Source organism: Equus caballus, chromosome 3 (assembly GCF_041296265.1).
Source record: "Equus caballus isolate H_3958 breed thoroughbred chromosome 3, TB-T2T, whole genome shotgun sequence".
Taxonomy (NCBI): Eukaryota; Metazoa; Chordata; class Mammalia; order Perissodactyla; family Equidae; genus Equus; species Equus caballus.
The window spans coordinates 103,892,544-103,917,757 of NC_091686.1; the positions used below are offsets into that span (position 1 = coordinate 103,892,544).

The 25,214-nt window shown below is 40.0% G+C and overlaps 1 long non-coding RNA gene across 1 annotated transcript; it reads right to left on the reverse strand.

The window, feature by feature from the left end:
* Window positions 1-1,195: 1,195 nt before the first annotated feature.
* Window positions 1,196-23,385, reverse strand: LOC138923338 (uncharacterized). Its single transcript, XR_011436821.1, has 3 exons — window positions 23,306-23,385; window positions 7,564-7,622; window positions 1,196-2,247 (listed from the first exon to the last, which is right to left on the reverse strand). It is a non-coding gene; the product is annotated as an uncharacterized lncRNA (long non-coding RNA).
* Window positions 23,386-25,214: the final 1,829 nt, after the last annotated feature.

The following is a 25,214-nucleotide window of genomic DNA, read 5'->3' on the forward strand; positions in this document are numbered from 1 at the left end:
GCATCCTATATGGTGGGAGGGAGAAGAGGACAAATGTTTCTCTAGCTGTGTGTGATGATGTGTCTCTCTGGCTAACTGATGCTTTCCTAGTCCCCTACCTTTGCTTAGGCTCATCCCTCTATTGAAGTCCCCTTTCCCTGACCAATTAAAATAATATTGAATCTAGAGCCTGATTGCCTAGTGGTTAAAGTTTGGTGCTCTCACCGTTTCGGTGGCCCGGGTTCAGTTCCTGGTCGTAGAACCAGACCGCTCATCTGTCAGTTGCCATGCTGTGGCGACAGCTCACACAGAAGTACTAGAAGGACTTACAACTAGAATATACAACTATATACTGGAGCTTTGGGGAGGGGAAAAAGAAAAAGAGGGAGATTGACAACAGATGTTAGCTCAGGGAGAATCTTTCCCAGAAAAAAAACAAAACTGTTGAACCTAAATGCCACCTTCTCCATAAGCATCCTCTGATCACTGCAGCAGGAAGGGATCTCTTTCCTGTGAAAGTCAGTCTATTTCTTGTATTTTTTAGAATGACTTATGAGTAAAGAGTAAGTTCTGGTAACAAAAAGATCCAGAAATATTGTGACTTGAATAAGATGAAATTTTATGACTTTGTATCATAAGATTCCTGAAATGGGCAGTCCAGGTTGGTCCTCATCATTTGGAGACCCAGACTCTTTCTGTATTTTGGCCCTGTCATCCTTTTTGTCATTGTCCTTATCCTCATGGTTGAGGCTAGGTCACAGGTACATCCATAAAAGAGCTCAGGGGAAGGGTAAATAGCAGAATCCAAGGCCCATGATCTTCTTTTAAGCAAGAGAGGTAAAATTTGAATTCTTAGCTTCTGCTCACATTCCACTCATAAAAACTGTTTCATGGCCACACCCAACTGCATGGGAGAATGGTGTATTAATCAGGGATCTCTAGAGAAAGAGGACCAATAGGATAGATGATGATAATGATTAGATAGATAGATAGATAGATAGACAGACAGACAGACAGAAGAGGAGATTCATTATAGGAATTGGCTCATGCTATCATGGAGGCTGAGAAGTCCCACAATCTGCCAAGTAAGAGAACCAGGAAAGCTCTGGTGTGATTCAATTTAGGTTCAAAGGCCTGAGAACCAGGGGAGCAGATGCCCGAGGGCAGGAGAAGATGAATGTCTCAGCTCAAGCAAAAAGAGCAAATTTACCTTTCCTCCACCTTTTTCTTCTATTCAAGGCCTCAGTGGATTTGATGATGCCCAGCTGCATTGGGGAGAGCAATCTTCTTTCCTCAGTCTACCTATTCAAATGTTAATCTCTTCGGGAAACACCCTCACAGACACACTCAGAAATACTTTATCAGTTATCTGGACATCTCTTAGCACAGTTAAGTTGACATATAAAATTAACCATCACAGCTGGGAAATGTAGTTTCTCATCAGAAGAAAGGGGAAACAGACCTTTGGGGTAACTGGTTGTCACCACTCCAAATTCTTATAGCACTTCAGAAGGGCCTTTTACTGGAGTTCCTTGAATAGGTGTTTCATTTCCTCAACTCCTTGTAAACTCCAGAAGTGCAAGCAAGGATGGCTGGAACTTATGGGGCTGGATGTTTTCTACCAAAGCTCAGTGCCCCACATTTAAGAGTTCAATAAAAAAGAGTTGTATGAGTGAAGCTTCATCTTTTTCACATGAAAACCATGGGTACTCTGTCTGATCTTTCTTCTTGTAACACTTCCCTCAGTTATAATGAATCATTTATAAATTTATCCTTTTAATATCCCTTTCTCCTTGTGTGTACTATATCCTCTTGTGACACTGTAATTACAATGAAGACAGGGACCAGGTTTGTTTCGCATTCTCACATAAGAAGTGCACCAAAAAGTGTTTAATAAGTAGTGAAGGAGTGTCTTTGTCAAACAGTACTGATGGCTGCTTAAGAAATGCATGTGGGAAGGGTGCTATTGAGGAGTATGGTAGAGGCTGGTAGACATTTGTCTTTATTCCTGGACACACAGCTAGACCCACTGGTGTTGGATGTGGTCTTGAGGATGGGTTCTTGCCAATGGATACAGGTGCACAGGTAAAAGTGAGGTCCACCATTTCCAGTCCTAGGCCACGGAACACCTCCAGTGCCATCCCATACTCAGGCTTCCTCTGCCTGCTGACCAGACACGAGACACTGAGGTTTTGAGGAATAGTGGAGCCATCAGATGGAAGGAAAAAGGTTCCTGAATCACCACGTGGAGCACTGCCAGGCAAGGACCTGCAGAGAGTGAGAAATAAATTTGTATTGTCTTGAACCATTCATGTTTTGGGTATTTTTGTTAAAGCATTTCACCTACCCTGACTAATACAGGAAGAAAATCCCAAAAGAAGCTGTCTGATATTTCTTAATCCTTTTCAGGAAGATATTGCATTTCTTTCCTCATTTCCAGACACGAAATTTACTTCTAGAAATATTTTACTTGGAATAGTCAATGGCTATAGTTGGGACGAGCCTTACTCCTAGGTGGTACAGACAGGGGAAAAGTAAGATTCACTGACCAGGATCATGTCACCCACCAAAATGCCTGAAATTCTCACAACTAAAAATTCATTATTTTTAAATTTTAGAACATGATTTTTAAGACAGCTTTATTGAGGTTAATGGATGTGTAATAAACTGTACATATTTAAAATGTATTATTTAATGTTTTCATGTATTTATACACCCACTATAGCATAACCACAATCAAGATAATAAACAAATGCATCATCCCCAAAAGTTGCCTCATGCTCTTTTTTAATCCATTCCTCCCTTTCTTTCCCATCCCTGGGTAACCACTAATCTACTTTCTGTCACTATGCATTAGGTTATACTTCCTAGACTTTTATCTAAGTGGAATTACACAATATGTACTGTTTTTGTCTGGTTTCTATCATTCACCATAAGTATTTTGATATCATTTCATAGTGTAGAGTATATAGATAGTCAAATCTTTTTTATTACTTAGTGGTATTCTATTACATGGATGTACCACAATTTGTTTATCCATTTACCTGTTGATGGACATTTGGGTTGTTTCCGATTTAGAGCTATAATAAGTAAAGCTGTTATGAACATTGGTGTACAAGTCATTGTATGGACATATGCTTTCATTTCTCTTGGGTAAATACTGAGGAATAGAATAACTGGGTCATATGGTAGGTATATGCTTAGCTTTTAAAGAAAGTGACAAAGTAACTGTACCACTTTGCATTCCCACCAGCAACGTAAGACAGTTCTCCTTCCTCTATATCCTCACCAACACTTGACCCAGTCAGTCTTTTTTATTTTAACCATTTTAGTATTAGTGGTAGGTATCTCACTGGCCTGAAGCAAAAGTCCGAGAAGCTACTTTTATTTATTTTTTTGAGGAAGATTAGCCCTGAGCTAACTGCTGCCAATCCTCCTCTTTTTGCTGAGGAAGACTGGCCCTGAGCTAACAGCCACGCCCATCTTCCTGTACTTTATATGTGGGACACCTACCACAGTATGGCGTGTGAAGCTGTGCCATGTCCGCACCCGGGATCCAGGCCGGCGAACCCCGGGCCACTGAAGCGGAACGTGTGGACTTAACTGCTGCGCCACCAGGGCCAGCCCCCTAAGAAGCTACTTTTAAAATGCCACTTCGGGGGCCAGCCCCTTAGCCGAGTGGTTAAGTTCACACACTCTGCTTTGGCGGCCCAAGGTTTCGCCAGCTTAGATCCTGGGTGCAGACCTAGCACCTCTCATAAGCCATGTTGAGGCAGCATCCCACGTAGCACAACCAGACAGACCTACAACTAGAATATACAACTATGTACTGAGGAGCTTTGGGGAGAAGAAGAAGAAAAAAAAGAAGATTGGCAACAGATGTTAGCTCAGGTGCCGATCTAAAAATGAAAAATGCCACTTTGCCATTGAAAACAATGTGGATTTTGATGGTAGAAGAACCGTGTACACATTTTCGCAATATCATTTATTTACGGACAGCTTTGTTGAAGGAGGACATTCTAGGGAACAGCACGTGCAAAGACTTGCAAGTATGAAAGAGCATGTGGGGCAAATGATAACAGTTTGTCAGAGTGACAGAGTAAGAAGTAAAGACTGACAATAGATAACTCTATAAAAGCAAGCAGTGGCCAGTTCATGAAGGGCATGGCATGCCATGTAAATAGGTTAAGATTCTGACTCTTGAAAAATGGGGATCCTTGATGGTAGAGAGTGCCATAATCAGATTCATGAATTAGAACTGGCAGCTCTATGAAGAACAAGCTGGAGGGGAGAGGAGCCCATAGTGAGAGAGCCCTCTAAGAAGATTATTGCATTAGTGCAGCTCAGAGATGATGAGGACCTGATCTAGGATAACGGCAGCACTGAGAGAGAAGGGGAACCAAAACACATGGGAAAGAGAATCAGCCAGACTTGGGGGATGGTTCCCTGGATTCGAATAACTTGCAGGTTTTTGCTTTGGGCAGATAGATAAGCAGAATGTCTCCTAGTAAAATAGGGAACAAAAGCTGGAAAGCAGATTTGTAGAGAAAGATGATAAATTCACTCCAGGACCCTGAGATTAAGGTATCTCTGAATATGAAAATGGAGGCATTTGGAAGTCAGCTTTCACCTCATTTACTCAAAACAAATCTATTAATCCTTGTCTATGTGCAAGGCATTGTACCTAGATGGAGTTATATGGGAGTGGAAATAAGTCTATACTAGGAACTAGACATCTTGGTTTCAATACTGATTAGTCAGTCAGTTTTCACTCATCTTAGATAAATCTCTTAAACTCTTGGTTTACTCATCTATAAAATGGAGGTAATAATACTGCATCTTGGACATTGCAATCCAGTAAAGCGCAGTAGCCTACAACAACATAAGATGATAATTGCAAGTAGAAAGCGTTAAGAACCATACGAGAGAGAAATAGGGTTCTGGAGACTCAGAAGCGCATTTATTTCGATTGGCTCTGGTCTCATATTGCAATATATGACTATTTATGTCCAGACCATTTACAGTCGAAAGCAAGGGGAAGGTCTTAAAGAAATGAGCCATAAATTCACTTTGATGAAGCAAAGAGAAGATCATGTCACAGCATGTCAGTTGTGAGTCAGGCAGCAAGAGAACTTTGTTCTATTCCTTCCAGAGGCCAGTGCTAAGCTATATCCAAGAGAAAACACATAAAGCAGCTCAGGACCACTATCATTATGTGACTTTGCTGGACAGAAGAAACTGCAGGCTCTTCCCCCGCCATCGGGGTGCTTGTGTCAGGGAGAAGAATCATTCTCTAGAAATCAGAAGAGTAGAAAACCAGTCTCAGCATGGCTACATAATAGCTATGTGACTTGAATGAGTCACTTACCATCTCTGGTTCCCTTTCTCCACATGTGAAACAGGGGCTTAAATGATCTCCACCAATCCTGCCAGCTCTGACAATAAATGTCTCTATGAACCCTTTCTGGACACATTAGCCTTTCAAAGGGGAGTTCCTTCCCTTTGCTGAGAAATATAGTCTGTTTGCTCAGCAAGATTAAAGAACATAATAAATATTCAAGCCAGGCACTGTTTGGACTGTGACACGGTTTAACAATGCTAATCTGCTGCGTGGCAGTCAAAGCCTGCGTCAGCTTCACATATTTATAAAGGTGTCCTTATCATCCAGTGCTTGGATCAATTGCAAACTCACATTTGGTAACTTCATTTAGCCATCTCCCTGTCACTGGTTTGTTAGCTGGGTCTTCAGAACATAACAGAGGTCATCCATGCAGAGGGAAAGTAAATCTCTCCACATATTTTGAGAATCTAAATACTATTTCAGGACTACTGCAAAGTGGTCCCAGGCATCATTTTAGGAATCTGGATTTTCTGAAAATAGATTAATGGCTGCCCTGGTCTTGGTTAATTTTGCTAGCATCCCAGCTCAGGACACTGGACAGGTGTACTGCGCTGAATAAGCTGGTAGATGTGGTGTGAAACTCTGACAGTCTGGTGGATTGGAGAAAGCTGCCTTTGAACTTAAATAGGGCAGCATATCTTTGCAGGCAACATAGTGGAAAACTACCTTAGTCAAAATGTGCATGTTCTGCAAACAGGAGGCTGCTATTTTCCAAAGAAGTACTCATAAAGTGGGGTTGTGGCGGGGGTCGGGGGGGGGCACCAGGCGGTGCTCATACAACTCTCACCAGTATCTATTACTGTAAAATGCCAGAAGCAATTATGATGTCATGCGTTGTCTAAAATTGGAGCAATGAGACAGCTTGAGATGCAGTCAGAGCTAATAAACCAAATAAAATCCGCCGAGTTTTACTGCATCATATTGTTTCTTTACACAATTATAAGCAGCGAGAAAGGCATCTGCCACATTACAGGCGATTTATTTCTTCTTTATTTTCTCTCTTCTCTTTCCTTCCTTTGTTAAATAGAAAGTACGTGAAGTGGGATTGGTTGGGGATAAATTTTAATGGTTACAGCAGAAAGTAGCAGTACTGTTATTCAAAAAAAATGTCCTCCTGGATAGATCTAATGTAACTTATTGTTGCAAGTGTTGAAAATATCCCGCTGATTAAAATATGCTTCCCCATTTTGTCTTTACTTTAGCATCAAGCATCTGAGAAAGGAGCAAAGAGCTTCCCACCTTAAATGGTAAAAAGAAAGTAAAAGAGATGCCAGTTACTCAGGATCCTTCTAATAAATTCTACCTAAGAAGGTCCAGTGCTAGGCAGCTAATTTCCAAGGTAGTTCTTTAATCATATTCCTAAATCCAAACATAGGCTTTTTTAATTTCCTTGGGATCTGACAGCATTAAGTTGAGAAATGTCAAGAGCTTATTTTCTCATTTTCTGTGGGATGAAAACATTTCTACCTTGCATGCAATTTTCAGATGAGATCAATTGTCCCATTTCTTTCAAATGCTAACAATAGGAGAGCTGCAAGAAAAACTTCAGGATCTAAACGCCACCAGGTTCCTTTTTCTCTGGTCCCTGGCCAGCCAGACAAGCTACTTCCTTAGAGTCTAAATGAGGAATTTATTCAGAAAAAGGTTGTTTGTTTTGTGTCTGTGTTGTTTATTTTCCTTCCCAAGCTGTAAAATCCTTCACATCTCACTGATTAAAGAAAAAAATACATCGAGTGATATCAGAATGTACGTAATCATTGCAACTGGACCCAAAGAACCTTCAAGTTTCACTTATTTCTACTAACCTCAGGCTCCCTCGCTTTCTATCCATCTCTCACCAGCCCTACATATCGTGAAGAAAATCTTCATGCAAGAAGGATACATTGCATTAATTATGCGAACCACATCTGCACACAGGTTGCGGGAGCTCTCGGACCACATCTGTTGAATGCTAAGGCCGAAAACACCCAACTCCGTGGGGATGTTGTTTGCTGTGCCCTTTTGGTCATCAGTAGATTGATTTTCATGTTCTGGCTAAACAAACAGTTGGTGATTCTGAGCACTGTTTCTTTCTTTGCACTGAAGACCCAATTAGCAAACGCAGTCAATGAGCAGGTCAAGAGTTGAGGTTCAGACGGGCTCCTCGAGGCCAAACCTCTCTGTTTGAACAGGTTTCCACTGACCTTTGTCCTCATCACAGGTGATCTCTTGTAAAACATGTCACCCAACTCCACGTGCAGAGCTAGAGAGGAAATAAATCTCAGTTTATCCAAATATCATGTGTCACTGCACAGACAAATCAAATGTCTCCGGAAAGATCATTACTGATAAAGAATGAACTGCTAGCACAGAAATGTAAAGATCTGGTCAGGAAGGGCTCTGAGCTGCAGAAGTAAATACATACACAGTGACTATTTAGAGCTGGCCTGGGTTAAGAGCAATTAAACTGAACGTTACTTTTAACTCATGATAGACCGGCTCTGCGCGTCTTGGTGTGTTGGTGATCCCTGGGTGGTAAGTGATGGAAACATCTTGTCATTGGCTACACTTCAGTCTGCCACTTAAAGTCAAGTCAGACTTACAGCTTTCTGAGCCTTCTTGGCAGAGTTACGGACCAATAACATGTCAAGAATGGCAGTCTGGCTAGGTTTTACCCACCACGCATTTTACAGATTATAGTCTTCAAGACACCAAGGGACTATAAGACCCAGATAATAAATCCACCAGGGGTCAGAGCTACGGGAATCATGTTAGACATCTGACCCGTAAAACCCATTTGTGCTGATAGGATTTGTCTATTTGTCTCCTGTGAGGTGCTGTTGCATAGCAGACCCATTGCTGCACAGGCTAGCGCAGAGGGAGAACAAATTAACCATCCACCTGGCTCCTCTGTAAGCTGAAAGCAGGAGTGGTCTGGGGTGCTCTGTCACAGTAGGTACACCTAGAGTCATCAGCTGGCTGCCTTCACCTTGTCCACATGCTGATGAAAAGAGGAGATTCCCAAACACCAAAAAGTCAATTCTCTTCGAGTCTTTATGGCCTCCAAAACTCACTAAGCTAACTCTTCTTGGGCACTGGAACCGAGAGATGGTGATTAGAGTAATGCGGTGAGTGACCACATGTGGACTGCTCTTTCATGCAAGAGCAAATATTTTGCAAAAGCTAGACTTGCTTAACCAGAGGCATTTATGACCAGTTCCAAGCACTGCAGATGGAAAAGCAAAACAAACCCAAACAAAACTGACAATGGCCCCAGACTTCATAGCACTCACACCCTAGTCAGGTAGGCAGACAGGGTCAGCTAATGCTTGACACTACCAGCTAACCATTGGTTTAAAATAATCCCTGGAGCGGATCCTAAATTCCAATGGCTGTTGACTTTAACTCTCTAATGTTTTTCTAATCAGTGTTGTCCCCCTTTCTCGCTACCAGGAGTTTAGAGTCACCAACCCTCCACCAGTTCCCTCCTATGCAGATGAACTGAGTACGATGAAGCTAAATGATGTTGTCTGACACCTACTAAAGTGAGCAAAGCCCAGGTCTCTTCACACAATGTTCTACTAATGTGATTGCTAACTTGGTTAATAACTTACTTGGTGAGTAACTTGAAAGAAACTTGTTTTATTACCATCTACAACAGAGGCTCCATATTCTCAAGAAGGCGGCGCTAAGAAAGACTGCAAAACAATCCTAATATTAAAATAGCTTTGCCAAAATTTCCTTTCTAATTTCTCAACCACTCCATAGCTGCATGTTCCCCTTTTGCCTTATTAATCTTACTCCCCAAGCCCTCTCCCACTGCTCAGTCAGAGGACACACTTAGTCTCACCTGTTCCTTCACACACATGATAGTGAAGCATACATCTCACTTTCTGGTGCTTTCTCGGTGCTACCCAGCAAGCAGATTCATCCTTGTATTAAGCAAAGAGGAAGAAACGCATAGAGTCTAATTGAAAGGAAATTTATAATGGCCTTTTGAACCCAAGTTTCCCTCTGGCTCTAATTGCACCATTAGAGAGCCATTTGATGGAGCCTGGAAGGATAGTTTTTGTTTGCTTTTTACCAAAATCACTCAGTTAAAATCTCCAGTGAGAATTTAAATCTCCATCCATGTAACAGGAGCGGGTTCCCTCACCGTCTTGTCCCATGGAAGCATGAAGCTCAGGCTTTCCTCTCCACATCTCTGCCTCTTTGGGCATAATGATCTCCAGCCTATATTTTGGGACTCTTACATATGTCCTAGGCACAGAAAAAAACTGGATATCTCCCCAGAGCAGTTAGAAGGCCTCAATGAGGTCTCATCACAGGTATCTTCCTTCTGGACAATCCATAAGCTACCTGCAGACCACTCACCATGAAAAGTCCACATCTCACAAGGTTAATGAGAATAATGGCTCCACTAACATGGCTTCTCTGCCTACCTGAAAATGTGCAGTACTCCCACTGGCAGCAATGGTCTGCCTCTGATGACTGGGCTTCCAGGGTATTCCCTTGTGCTCTGTCTGGCTATTCCTATTATCTCCCCCATACCACCTCTTTGCCTGGTTTGTACCACCATCCCCTATTAAGTCACCTCTCTCAAAACTTCCCTCCACTGAGGTCACCCATCTTCCCTGTTTCTCCTCTCTTTCATGCAGGGACCTACCAGTAGTGGGGTGGGGAGAGGAGTAGCCTGGCTTTCTGGTTTTTACCCCTTCCTCTTTCCATTTTCTGGTTATGGCCCTGCTTTCTTAGGACCCACTTTGGAGGTCAGAAAATTAAACTTGACTGTTTCTTGTGGTTCCTACAAGCAATGTGGATGCCACTGATTAATGGAGTGGGAGTGGTGGATGGAGGTGCTCATAAGAAGGAAGGGGGGAAAAAAGGAACATAGACATTAATATTTCAAAATATTATCTGACTTCACCAGATATTGGCATTTAAGACTTGAAAAAAAATCAAAAGGCAATGGATTGACTGTGCTAGGTGCTAGAATATCCCCTATCTCATAAGGCTGTTGAAATGTTTAGATCATGCATGTGAAGTGTTTAACAGTGCCTGGCAAATAGTAAGTGCTTGGTAAATGTTAGCTATTGTTATTATTATCAAGAAGGAAGAAATTGAATTGGAAGTAGCCTAGGAAAGAATTAAAAGCAGGGAAAAACTCCACCTCTGCTCAAGCTTAATGAAAGCCAACAAGACCAGGCCCACCATCTTGGTTCCTGCTCCATCTCCGATTCCTCTTTGACATGACTTTTTTCTCATGGAAGCTAGGAAGTTTCATCCAACTTACCTGCCACAAATTATCAGATCCCAAGGAAGCCCGCTTTATCTGCTACTCAAAACTCTGAGTTAATTTTTGGCCTATTCTTTGAAAATTTCCACCAGGGATTTTGCTGTGCCTATAATTATATCAAAACACTCTTATAAAAATCCATATCAGCCTGATATTGTGACAGATAATGCTCCTTCAGAGTGGCACCATTATGCTTCCAATGACAAGATGCTGAGTGAAGTGGTCCCCTCCAAGCCACAACAGAGACCCTTTGACAACAGGTAAACACTACAAAACTATTCATTAGAACCTGAATATAACATGCCATCACCACAGGGAAAGCCAGCTTAAAATCATAAATGTCAAGACATAATTAGCTTAAAGGTCAGGTTTAATTACAGTTGTTGAAACTGAAATACACTAATTATTGAAACCACGTCGGAAAATTATTTCAATGGTTTAGAATGTTTTGTTGGAGCCTTTGTTCCTACAGAATGATGGTTCTTGTTGCCTGATGAAAAAAATGGCGACAGGCATTTGCTTCCCTGTGTGAACAGAAGCAGGGAACAAAACAGAGTGTTGATGAAAAAGCCCACAACTCCAAACAGCTCCACAGAACAATCGCTCCACATTATTGTATTATTAATCATTTTCTTATAATCGGTACTTTAGATATAATTTTAATGAAGCTTCAAGGAAAGCTCAATGCATTATACTGTAACAACAAAGGAAGCACATTTATCACTTGGTTCGTAGGCTTAATGGCAAAACAAATCAATAAATAAACAACTGGTGAGAAAATAACTCAATAACTGCAAAAAGTTGTTTTACCTGTAGGATTTCTAAGATTTCTACTGGGAATATTTATTGACTCAACTAAGTATTTTTGTTGAGTTTTTTATCATCTTTTTCCTTGGCTTTCCACTGACTAGAGAGTTTGAACAATCTTTCATTTAATTTTATTTTGTTTTGTCTCCTGTTTTGTTTAAAAAAAAAAATAAGTGATAATACCTTTCAAAGTTTGGCTCTATTTTAAAAAGAAAAGAAAAGAAAAAAATTCCACAATAAATTTAAGTGATAAGCAACCACAAGTTATCAGAAACTCCTCGTAATTGGTAAGAAAAGTCCTTTGGAAGATTTGGTCTGAATGCTGACAGGTTCCCAGAGGGAAAAAGGAAGTTTTATGCAGTGTAGTTTTCATATGGAGATTAGCACTCCCGAAGAGAACTAAAACATCAATTTCTGGAGGATAAAAAATTGTTAAAATGAGGCAAGAACCTACAGAATGTGTTTTGTCAAAATGGAGAACAAAGGGCTGAAGAAACAGCGCTTTACTCTCTGAAAGACACATTGAGGAAGACAGTTTTAGTTAAGAGAGGAGAAACTGCATGACACCAAAGCATTTAAAGAGCTCCAAAGAACCCACTTGTGACAAAGCTGGAGCTGAGCTATTCGCCAATAAGCCACAGACAATGCAAGGAGAGTCTGCACTCTGTTCTAGTTCAATAAGGGAAAAAGAAAATGACATTTAATTAAGAGTTGTCTGCCTTCCAGGTATTCATGACATTGAAATCAGTGTGGACATAAGGCATTAAAGCTGATATCAACATAGTTCACCCAAGAAGTCATTTAGTTAAGATTTACAACAGACTGTAAGAGAAAACTGAAAATTTATGAAACGTTTCCATCTGGCAGACGATATCGTTAGTATTCACACTGATAGCAGCAATGATTTAAAGTCTGTAATCTAAGTGAAGATACGCATCACGAAATTCTTCTAAAATATGTCTAATAGCTCTAACTGACTTCTTTATTAGAGTCTGCCTATGAAAAAAAGTCAGATATCAATGAAGAAGTCATCAAATGTTAATTTCAGTCTATTCAACTAATAGAAATTCATAATAAAGTGGCATCATTGTGGCTGAAACCCCGACCCCAACTCTCCGAAAGAGACATAATAAACTACATTCATTGCTCTAAAAAATAAAACCTGATTGCCTTGTTTGATCTGATTATAGCAAGCATTTCAAGTCATAGCAATGATTATTTACTCAAGATCAATAGCTCTTTTGGGAGATGGGGGGAGGAGAAAACGCAGCCTTTGGCATGTGTTGCTCAGGGCTGTGAATAAATCCTGTTAACAGAGAGGAGGAAATAAGTATAAATCTCCTGCTGCAGAAGAACCACTGTGCCATCCATTTTTCTGAATTAAAGCCACTGTCGCTGCAAAATGCCCTCGTGTTGTCAGAACAGGACTCTGTAAGAAGATAAACCCTTGATACTCTCCCTTAAAACTATATGTAGAGAACTGTTTAAAACAAAAAGAAATGTGGTTTAAATGGCAGAAAACAAACCCAAGACTTAGAGTACCCTCAGATGATAATGGATTCAGATTAAAATGTGTTTAATTTTAAAAGAAGTTAATATAATTCCAGGGGTTTCACGTAAGATGCTGCAGACATAAAGAAAAAGAGCAAGACTTCCAGGAGACAGGCCAGTATTAAATTTGGTTTCACTACATTTTAGCTCTGTGACCTTGAGCAAGCTATTTATCCTCTCTGGTCTTCTATTTCCCCGTCTGAAAAATAATGCCTAGCTCATAGGGTTTTGGGACTATAAGTGAGATGTTATGTAGGAAGTTCCCCAAATAGTGGCTCACAAAGAGTTTTTAGCTAAGCAAGGCTTATCATGGCTCTCCAAGAAACTGAAAATATAGTGTGCTCTGTGGAGCTCCTAAACCCTTGCAACCACAGAACCTAGGTGCAGCTGTTGAAGGAACAAAGTATGACAGACACTGTTGGTTATCTCTCCAATGACCTCTCCTTGCAAAGGAAATGTTAATTGCATCCAGATATGTAATGTAATTTTGCCCAGAAAAATAGGCCCCATTATAGCTCTAGGAGATAACCATGGTTGATTTTATGTTGGGCATCTGTGGTCATAATTAGTGCTATTAGCCAAATATTTTTTCCCTGCATGCACAAGGTAGTCTTGCATTTCCTGGCCTTTTTGTGTTTGGATGGGATCAGTTAGAATTAATAAATCAGAAATACAAGTAACATTGGGATTTAATCTGAAGAGACTGTCTCTTCCCTCTGGCACTGTAACCAGCTGTTTTTAAAATGGTGGCTGCTTACTCATGCTGAGTCTCTGAATGATGGTGTAGAAAGAGACCCCAGCCAATTCACAATGGACATGGAGTGTGAGCAATAAAAAAAGTTTGTTGTTGTAAGCCACTGAGATCTTGGAGTTGTTTATTCTCATAGCAGGCCCTGAACTATTCTGACTCATGAAATAGATACTTGCTACTGGGACCTGATGAAACAAATGAGAAATGAAAAGGGAACGATGCAAGAGGAAAAGACCTCATTCTTCTAATTTCTGTTCCATTGGGTAAGACTCAATTCTACCAGAGGTAGAGAGGATGTATTGAGATAGACTTTATAGAGGAAGCAATGTTTGAAATGAATCATGATCTTAAAATATTTGAGGAGTTTACCAAATCAATTGTGGGGATAAAAAATATTTCAGATAGAGAGAGTAGGTTGAATAAGTAGATGGGAGTGGAGGATGGTACTCTCTAAGATTTGTCTAAAGAGATAAACAAGATATCAGTGAAGTCTTTATATAGTCCTTATGGAATTTGGCCTTTATTTGGTGGGCCAGAGGCTTTTCCACTGTAAAATCTATGACAATTGCTGGTGACACAGAGGACACATATCCCTGGACAGTCCCAGATTTTGAGTGAAATAATGACATCATCACAATCATGAACGGCAGTTGCCACACAGTGTATCCCATGAGAAAAGATAGCTGCTGATTACTCACAACCTTATCTCTTTCTATTACATTCAGGAAAAAATATTGGAGTTCAAAATTGTGAAATTCATATTACAAAAGTAAATCACTACCAATCTTCAATACTTTAACTCAATTAGTAGGAGATATCCAGTTCACACTTCACAAATTATTCTAATGCACTGATAGGTCCTGGTAAAGAACTTCTACTGTGAGCAATGGGCACCAACAAAGGTTTGTAAGCAGAAGAGTGACATGACTGGAGACACACATTTTAGAAAATTTTTTCTAGAATCAATGGGGTAGGTGGAATGGATTACACAAGATGGTGGGTAGGACAGTACTTAGGAGACCACAGCAATCATAAGTTTGTACAGCTCACAAAGAAAGACAAGAAGGGGCATGTGCCTATCTTCCAAATTCCAAGAGAGAGAATGTTTGTCCTTCTTGGTGTCTGTGGTTATTTGAAAACCATCTGCAAATAAAATATTTTTTCCTCCCAGGAGCAATCTCTCAGTGACAGTATTTATCCAGTTGCTTCTACCATATGTCTCTCCTTGCTCTCTCCCACTCTCTCTCTTTCCTTACCATTCCTTCATCCCTCCCTTGGGAGAACTCATAAATATGTGTTTCAAGACCTTGGGCAATTGTAATTTGGTAGAGTGGCGTGTTCTCCTTTGCCTAGAGAACCAAGGTGATAACAGTCCAGGTCAAGAGTTTGAGGGCCCGAACTGAGACAATGACAAAGAAAGGAAGAGGAAGAAATAGTTGACACTAGGCTACAGACTTTGGTACATCTTGTATATTGTCAGTGGAACCCACTTTTATGGTTGGATACCCAAGTTCCTAGAATGTTGTAGGCACTTAACAAATATTTACCAAAAAATAAAATAAATCTGAGAAACAAAATACAAAGCACTGAATGTATGTTGAAGAGAATAAAGACAGATCAGCAATGATTCCAGCTCTAAAAGAGTTTGTAGCATTGCTGTTAACCCAAAATCTTAAGGCATGGATGGCAAATACTTGGTACAAATGCTGCTACCTCCCTCTTACTTTCTGCACTCATAGGAATCATTTTAAATGGGTCACTACAATTTTCTACTGTTAAACCTAAACACATTATCAGATCCTTCAGACACAATGCTCCAGAAAGTCATTGCCAATTGATCAGAATTGGCAAGGGAAATGGGACACAGTTGCCTATTTCTCAGACTTACCAAATCTTGAATGAACTTGAAAGGAATCAAGCAGTAAACTGACAAAGAACTGCATTCTGTGTTTTATTCCTAGTCTCTTTTTAATTATGTTTCTTGAGATTCTATCCCAATAAAATTTCCAAATTATTCTAAGGCACTGATATGTTCTGGCAAAGAACTTCTGTGGGCAATGGGAGCCATTTAAGGATTTTAAGCAGAGGAGTGACTAGAGAGGTACATTTTAGAAAATTAGAAAACTAGAGAATTTGAGGTCAGCAGATGCTGGCTAGTAGGTCTCCAGTCTCAAGAGGAGTAACAGTGAAGGGTAAGCCCATGTGGGTTGAGAAAGGAAGGAAAAGATGGAGTGGGTGGATTGGCCTATGCAAAGTGCTCATTTTGAGAGAAAAAGAAGAAATTTGTCTTATTTGTTTTGTTAGCATAAAATCTGCAATGATGCCTCCTACACGTATCTTTTCAGTATAAACCATCTAAGCAAATAAGGGTTATGAAAGCCACATCAGATTGGAGAGCAGGCACTAGAGCATCTAACCCTGCTCTCACAATGAAATCATAGAGTAACCAGAAATTATATCAATTACCCCTCAATTTCCCTATTAGTAAACTGGAGGTCAGAATTGCTTCCAATAATGATAACAACCACTTACTGAGTACGTAATATGTTCTAGACAATATTTTAAGCACTTTGCATATATTATCAAAGCCAGGAATATATCTCCCTTGGAACCAGGAATGGTGAAAAGGCACTCCCCTCTTACTTTATTTGTATTATTATCCCCACTTGGCACATGGCAGAAACCAGGGCTCAGTAAGATTAGGGAACTTGTGCTCACGTCATGTAAGAAACAAAGTCTGTCTGGTCCCAAAGTTAATCACAATAACCTCTATGTTATACAGAAACTGCTAAATGTCATTTTTCAAATTACAGTCAGGCAGTTGGGCTAAGACTGAGGCTTCAGAAAACAGTCCAATCCTCATGTGTCACGATAATGCTTCTGTTTAGGAACATAGCACTGACAAGTCTCTGAAAACGAAGAGCATTGAGCAGTCCCAACCTGTTTAATAACTACCAGTGTCCTGCTGTGTGCTAGCTGACATTGGCATATAAGCAATTTATGAGGCCTTTATTGAACTGTTAATGTCACTCTCAGGGCTCATGGAGTGGTACACTATTCACGATGGAACTGTGGAAACCTGTATCCAATGGGAAGCACTAGAACTAACTCAGAAACACAGTTGACCTGGGCTGGCCGCCATCAGATAAATGAAGAACTTTGGCTGGTTAATCTTCCTTGGGCAACAACAGAGATACAGTAGTGCCCTGGTGAACTGACTGATTCTCTTTTTCAAGAATTAGACACCCCTTTAGCATCTGTGATTACTAGATGATTGCACGTTGCATCAGGCGAGAAATAGGACGTTCTGGAAATGTGCTTTCTCAACATTTGGTGCCTCAAACCTAGGGGAAGAAAAAAACCTGGCAAAATTATTTGGAAGGATGAAAGATGTAAGTGCCATCATGAACCCCTTTCCAGTGGTAAATAACCAAGCTTTTATTAGGTGAATGTAATTACAGGCAGATTTCAGCGCAGCTTGGATACAGCTGTTTCTGTCCTCCTGGTGCCAGGCTGTTGCTAGATCATTCTCTGGCCATTAGCAATTTAGCCAATCGTTTCTGCCTCAGTGCCCCCAGCTGACCTCCTTCTTCACGGAGATGATGGACCTGCTTATTAAGACTGCTCAGAATTCCAAAATGAGGTCTTCAGATCTCAAAGGCACCTTGAAGTATGCTCCTCTGATGACACACCTATCAGGCTTTATCTTATGTTAGTGTTTGTTCTGGATGTGTTTGTATTTTCGGAGGCCCTTGAGAAAAAATTCCTACAATCAACCTGACAGGTAATGGTTTTGCTTCTCCTGGAGATCAGAAAGAATTAAAAGACGGCATCTACTGTATATTTTTCTGAAGAAGACATGCCAAGGCCTCTGCACACCATTAAGAGATAGACTACAACAAAGAGGGGTACATGTTCACACTTAAGGCCCCTTTGTTTTCAAACCATGGTTGCTTAGTTTTTATAGATATGTAAAACTGGGGAAAAGGTTATCTCTCAATGTCCTAAATATGATAAATAAAATAATGGTCAGATGTCACAACATACCCAAAGTTTCTGTGCCTTGAGTGAAGCAGTCAATCGGGTGAGAACATCCCTGGCCTCAGGTAAGTCACCAGTTGCCTCTACAAGGACTTGGTTACGAGCTTCAGACTAACCCCCTCAGTGACCATCTTAGCAAGAAAGGCTTGTTAATTCCTGGCCCAACACTCTTCAGACTGGAAAAGTCCCAATTTCTACATAGGTCTGGAAATAATACAAATAGTACTTGCATTTCTTAGGAAACAAAAGAAGGGAAAATGCTTAGACTAGTCTTTGTCTCTTGGTATTCTACAATTTCAGTCTCCTTGTCACCAATAAAAACCAAGTGCTATCTGGTCAAAATAAGAGAGGTACCACCAATTTGTACAGAGCATAAAATAATCAATCTCCACTGTAAGTTGTGAGAAACTACAGGACAGGAATTGCTCCTCTGGTCATAGCCCTTGCCTCCCGATGCTAACCACAGAACTGTTCCTTAAAGGTACTCTACAAATGTTTGTTGGATTGAACTAGAGTAGACATCAATATGCTAAATGTCCTTTCCTTAGTTTGGAACTGAAGAAGGTAACACTATTGTATAAAAGCTCTAAATATAGTCCTGCCTTTGTTTTCAAGATGACTGCTAATAGAATGACTTCTTCATTCTATTGGTACTTGAGTCGTAAACACAAGGAGATTAAATACATCACTGTCTATAGGGAAGGGATCCAGCAAACAGTCACTGAAGGGCAGTCTCAAGAATTTATTTGGCCAGCGTTCAAGCCAGTGATAGTTGCCAAGAGCCCTCTCCCTTTCCTTTGGCTCAAAAAGGCATTGTACTTAGATAAAATCCAAATTCCTTACTATATTAGGTACTATTGCTGCATAACAAATGACCTCAAATTTAGCAGCTTAAAACAACAATTTATTATCTCACACAACTTTTAAGGGGCCAGGAATCTGGAAGTGGTTTATTTGGGTGGTTCCAGCTCAGGATCCCTCATGAGGCTGCAGCCAAGGTGTTGGCTGGAGCTGCAGCGGTCTGACGGCTTGACTCGGGCTGGAGGATCCACTTCCAGGCTTATTTGTGAAGCTGTTGATAGGAGGCTACATATGCTCACCACGTGAACATATTCATAAGATTGTTCTAAAGATGGTAGCTAGTTTCCCTCAGAGAAAGAGATCCAAGATAGAGAGAAATAGAGAGAGAGCATACAACTAAAATGGAAACCATGGTAGCTTTCATAACCTAATCTCAGATGTCACAGACTATAATTTCTACCATATTCTATTGGTCACATCACACAGACCAATCTTGGTACACTGTGTGAAAGGACCACACAAGAGTATCATTGGGGGCCATCTTGGAGGTTGGCTATCACATTTACCAAGACCCGTCATGCCCAACATGAACTCATCCCTGCCTACCTTTCAAAATTCATCTAACGCCATTCTCCCCCATGCAAACACTGCTCTAGTAACACGATCTTTTGACAGGTCATAGAATACCCTGAAATATTTCCTTCCTCAGATCCTTTTTATGTGTTTTCCTATGCCTAGAATGCTTTTCATCAGTTCTCCAAATGGATAAATCTTTCTCATCAGCTTAAACACCAGCTTTTCAGATACGTCTTCCCAAACAAAAGACAGAGAACTTGTCTGTTATGTTCACAGTTGTATCTCTAGTGCATGGCACAAAATTAGTGCCCAATAAATATTTGTTGTCTAAATGAAAAAAGTACAGTCAACGGTTCTTCCAAATCAACATCTTATACTCTAACCACCTTGACTTTCACCTACACGGTGGCCAGAAGACATTTTCCCAAGTCAGAGTCAAAGCAAACCTTAGGTTACCTACTCCCTGCCACATTCCTCCATCTCATGACTCAGCTTCCCCTAAATGGTCACAGATAACAATGTGCAAACTGGTGTAGCACCGTTAAGATTTCCCTCATGACCTTCCAGTCTGTCATCAGGTTCTCCTTTGAATGTATCTAGAACATCAACCCATAATTAGCCAGTAATCTTCCAGCTAACCTAGGCTTTCTTGCTCTGTTGTCCCTAGTTTCTACCCAGTTACTTCATATTCCATTTCTACCGCTTAGATCAATATCTTCAGTTGGATGATTTAGTGTATTCTGTCCGCATGGGCTTTCAAATTCAGCATTACCCAAGGATATTGAATTCCTGACCTCTCATAGCTCCTCATTCTAAAGACTTGCGTCAAGCCTGGCTCCACATCCACACTCAACCATAATTCCCAGAATTCCTGCTTGGGTCCAGCAATTAAGCATCGGGGTAAATTTGAAAAATATGAGAAGTTCAGACAACTGCTTACTCTTTGTTTTTCTAAGGCCTCTTTTTCTCTAGAGATCCTATTATCACTTGAACTCCCATGTATAAGGTTTTCAAATGCTGAAATTCTTTGAGTTTATCTTTCTTCCATTGGTTTTAGTTAGAGCATTAATTGCTGATCTTAATCAGGTGCTGCATATGCAGAAACACTTTATTAAATGTTCGTTCTACTCCTTTAACCTTAATTCTGCATTGCAAAGTAAAGTGAAATCTGCCAATAGATCTAGGTTCTATCCCAAACTAAATTTAAACTCAGTTTCCTGATTTATAAAGTAGTAATATAGGCTTACATGCTCTCAAAAGCCTTCATAATTCTTTAAGTGTGATATACAACATCAAGGCACATGTGTCTTGTGCCTTGTGCCAACATCTGTTGCTTTTCCTGGTTTTTAATCTCTGATCCTTAGGTACTTCTGAAACCAGATGCCAGTTCCCTCAGCAACATGCATGAGATCCAAAACCCCAATTTCCCCCCCTGCATGTGCTGCCTTGATCCAAATAGCCTCGTAGCTCTTCTTAGGTCCTTCATTCTCCTTCTCTCCTCAGAGATGTCTCAGAAGCAGCTTCCACAAAGGTGAATGGTTCCCCACCCTGAGACTTGTGCTAACCTCCAGAGGCTTTGCACAAATCACTTTTTCTAGGATTGCCCCCATTATTAGCACAGCTTGACTTTTCAATCAACTGAGACACAAATTCTGTCACATTCACAGAAGACTGAAGGGTTTCTCTATTAACTTCGCAGACGTTTCCACAGCCAGAGAGAAAAAAGGAAAATGAAGTAAAAAGTCTAAACTATTTTAACCTGAAGGCCAAAATACAGATACTACACCCCATTTTAATTTATTATTGGAAGACATTTCCAAGCCCATCCTTAAAATCAGTTTACATAAACTATTTTCAATTCTCTTTGCTTTTGTGGTCAATAAACCAGAACTCTTGTGTGAGTTTTGGACTCTCAGAATGAGAGCTGAGTCACACTCAGGAATTGTTAAATACTTGCTAAATAAAAAAGCAAATCATAGAGGCCAGCCCCACGGCCTAGTGGTTAAGTTTGGCACACTTCACTTTGGCGGCCTGGATTTGTGGGTTCAGATCCTGGGTGTGGACCTACACCACCTGTCAGCCATGCTGTGGCAGGGACCCACATTTAAGTAGAGGAAAGTTGGCACAGATGTTAGCCCAGGGCTAATCTTCCTAAAGTGAAAAAAGAGGAAGATTGGTAACAGGTGCTAGCTCAAGGCTAATCTTCCTCAGTGGAAAAAAAAAAAAAGCAAATCATAAAATAATATTCTTTACATATTGCATTCTGTTTCCAACCCATTACTTGAGCCTCCATATTGGTCTTTATTACATTTTGGGTGTACAAGAAATCAAAAGAAGAAACTATATTGTCTTTACTAGTAATCAAAGTATCTTATCTTTTTGATCATTTTTAATTTAATAATGGTGCTTGAATCCCAGAGCCTTTTAAACTCCTTACACACACAGAAACACACATACAGGAAAAATTTCCATCTAATACTATCACAACACTTCCTACCACGTCTGGTTTCATTACTAAACAATGACTGACGAGCAAAAACACATTAATTCTACTCATACTTCAGGTACCTCAGGAAACTTTTCAAATTTGTGAGAGTGATAAGAAGTTGGTCTCCCTCAGTCTGAAGCCAGTTTCTCCACATTCTCTTAAAACAACTTGTGTCAAAAAATGCTTTTTTCTAATCTTCTTTTTTATTAAATCCTCACTGATATTTTTCTATAGAAAAACCAAGAGATATATTTCAGAGTCTGTGGTTAAAGAAGCCCACTTGTGTGTTCCTATCAGAGGTTTTAAACTAAGAGGATTTCATCAAAGTCTATCATGAAAGAACCTTTCAGTTATGCAGCATACCAAGAGAAAGAAAATGTCTCAAAATTAGCTTCTCTGAATACCAGGCCCTTCCGCTTCTGACTGCACACATATTCGCTATATTGCCATCTGTTTAAATTCATTATTAATTGTTTAATTTTTCCTTTGGGGTTGTTAATTGTTGTCAATCTGCCTTCAAGACAGGTTAAAATCATGCAAGCAAATGAAAACTCAAGGCAGGAAATATATTTCACAAGCCTGCTTCATTGTCATAACTCATCCAACTACTTTTAATGAAATGATGGTTATTTAAAGGACTGGTTAGAAAGAACCGAGTAACTCTGGGTTACTTGGTACCCAAATAGTTCGTTTAAATAAAGAGTGTATTAAGTAAGTATGAGAAATGTGTTTTCCTTAGTATTAGATATCTATAGTTTTATAAAGTACAATATATAGATATAGATTATATATATATATAATCCAGATAGATATAGTTTATAATCAAGGTTCTATGCAATAACCATTTGCATTAGGGTAGAAGAATTAAGCAAATCATTGTTTCACTTTATGGATAACTATATCAAGTTATTTCATAAATTAAATACCAACTGCTTTACCCTGAAAAAGAAACATGTATAATGTATCACACATCCCAAATGTTAAAAAGAGATACCAGTAAAAAAGGATTAAAATGCAAAAAAATGAACAAGTAAATTTTTTAAATCTTAATTTATTGAAACCATTTTCATTTTTATTTCTGACTCTCCTATGAGCAGAACCTATGACATGCCATATGTGTTTTTGTATTGCCCAAAAATATTCCCCAAAACTCAGTTCTAGATCTTTCTTTCTCCCTCTATAGTTGATATAGATGCCTTCATCTCCTTCTATGGTACTCACTTGCCTTGATGGCTTATGCTATCACTGATATGGCTCCCCAGACACTTCTTCAAGCATTCCCAGGACAGTTCTGCTTGGAATTCATGCCAGCATCTCAAAAACCAATCTCATCGTCTAATCCAGCCTCTTCTCAATTTTCCTACCATAGGCATAGAAATCACCATCTTTATGTCTACACAGGTTGACATTCTTGAAAATAATTTTGCATTGACCTATCTCTCTTGTCTATGGATGAATTTCCAAATACTGTAGACTCTCAGCAATGTGGTTGTCCTTAATCCATTTCTTCTTTTTCATTATTTAGCCAGCATCATAGTCCTAGCTATTATTTATACTAAGCCTAAATTATTTCAACTGCTACTTCTGGTCTGACTCTTATTCCAAAAGGACCCACTTCAGTGGATTAGGACTTACCAAAAGATGTCAAAGACACATACATGGTAGCTCTCCAAGAGGGATGCCTTCTTCCTGAGCTTTTCACAGATTCCTGAGCTTTCTCTGTCTGTGATTATGGCAGTTACCCACTGTTTCCTCTTCCAGAACACCCACAAAAATTGCATTTTCCAACCTCCTTTGCAGTTGGTTTGAGGCATTTGACTGAGTTCCAGCTAGTGGAATGTGAATGGGAATGGGAATGATATAATCAACTTCCCTGCCAGACCTGATGCTTAAAAACATCCCACATGATACCCCATACCTCTCTGTGGTTACATTGGCTATCTCTTGTCCCAGAAGGTATAGCTAAAAGATGGAGGAGAGCCACCCTACCTACAGTAGTCTGTAGTAGAAGACGGAAATAAACTTACATAGTGTTCAACCCCTGAAATTCAAGGATTTCTTGTTGTAGTAAGTGGCATTGGTACCTACTATCTCGTTCTATCTCCCCAGTACACAGCCCCTTAGGTGAGATAACTGAAGACTTTGGGAGCACAAAGTGAGTACACTTCTTAATCTATATTCATTCTAAATGAGAGACAAAAACTGGAGAATGAGGCAGACCATCAAAATGAATCTAGAATAAGAAATTATAGGGATATGTGACACAGTCAGGTCACTGCAAAGCAAGACATGAGACATGCTGCTCAACTGAAATGTTGACAATAAGGCTTAGTTAGCTTCAACCACTTTGTATCCAAGCCTGCTTGATTCCTTCAGTAACAGCAGAATGGCTGCAAGCCTCCTATAAACATTTACCATTTCTGTCCTACAAAGACTAAGAAAATCTCCACAGGACTCCTCACACCTTACAACTGAAATAAAATATCCGAATTCTATCCCTTCATGGCCTACTTTGTTCTCAAATCCCTTCTAATTCCCTTCAGACTATTTCATTGGTTTGGACTCTCTCCCTGCCTCTGGATATTGGCTTCTGCCGGAAACACTGCCCTTTGAGTCTTCTTGGGCTCCAGGCTCAACAGCATGTGGCCATCCCCAGAGCTTACTCTATAGCCAATCCAGGATTTGGGAACTCCAACCTGGACTTTGAGGCTCCCCCTTGTTAGTTCTGAGGTACTTCAGTCCCTCTTATTGGGATCCTAAATCCTGCCTACACATTTGTGACTAGCTCCATCATTAAAACACCTTCAAAATACCACTAGAAACTTTGTTGTTGTTTTCTTCCAGGAACTTGACTAACAAAAAAAGAAAGAAATAAACAATGGAAGCATTATGGTCTTTGTAGATTTGGCAATTATAAACCCAGAAACTCGTGTGGTTCAATTGGAACACCCCATTCAAAAAAATAGCACAACTACCAAGTGATTAAAAAGTAGTTCAAAGCCATTTTGATCCACCATAGCAGATACAAATCTTAGGGAAGGCAAGGGGCTACACAGAGTGGGTACAGATACAGAATGTTTGGCAACAGAATCAGCACAGCAAAAAGCTGTTATTTTTTATTTTTATTTTCTCCTGCTCCTGGGAATTCTGCTGTCAATGACATTTTCTATGTTAAAAGAATAAAAATAAAAAATAAACACTTTCTTTTTATGCTGCTTCTGCTACCATTTCAAAAGAACTGAGTATTCATACAAGGAGTTATTTACAAACACTGGGCTTTCCTGGTTCTTGAATCAGACCCAGCAGCATCCAAGGTTGGAAAGGGCTACATCCTTAACCAGGGAGTGAACAATATCTCCACCTCTAGCCTTCCAGAAACTCTGAAAGCCCTTCTCCCTGTAGATGCCTCTTTGCAACTGACACCACAGATGGGCCTGAGTACGTTATTTGCCCTGAAAACAAAGAAGGGTTTGCATTTTTCAAACTATAGTGTGCTTCACACAGAAGAGACAGGGAGCAGGTTTTTTTACTTCAAAGCACATTG